This window comes from Bison bison, unplaced genomic scaffold (genome assembly GCF_000754665.1).
Source record: "Bison bison bison isolate TAMUID 2011002044 unplaced genomic scaffold, Bison_UMD1.0 scf7180017855147, whole genome shotgun sequence".
NCBI lineage: Eukaryota > Metazoa > Chordata > Mammalia > Artiodactyla > Bovidae > Bison > Bison bison.
Window position 1 is genome coordinate 17,249 of NW_011485720.1, and position 284 is coordinate 17,532.

Consider the following 284-nt stretch of genomic DNA (forward strand, 5'->3'; position numbering starts at 1 on the left):
GCCTTCTCTGAATTGAGAGGTTAGGATAACTGATTAGTGATATTTCCATCCCTCCTTCCTGTGAAAGAGGAAAGGGTGAAACGTCTTAGGGCTGACCATTCTCAGGCACAGAGCCCTGGCTGGGCCAAACCCTGGGGAATAGGTGGTCAAACAGCTTCCCTAGGCTCCTCAATGCTTGTTCTTATCCTATCAACCCCCTGGGGCCAGGCAGAGGTTGCACAAAAGGGAGCTTTAGTTGTAGGCCTTTGCTGGAGACCTGAGAATCACTGACAAATTGAATGGGA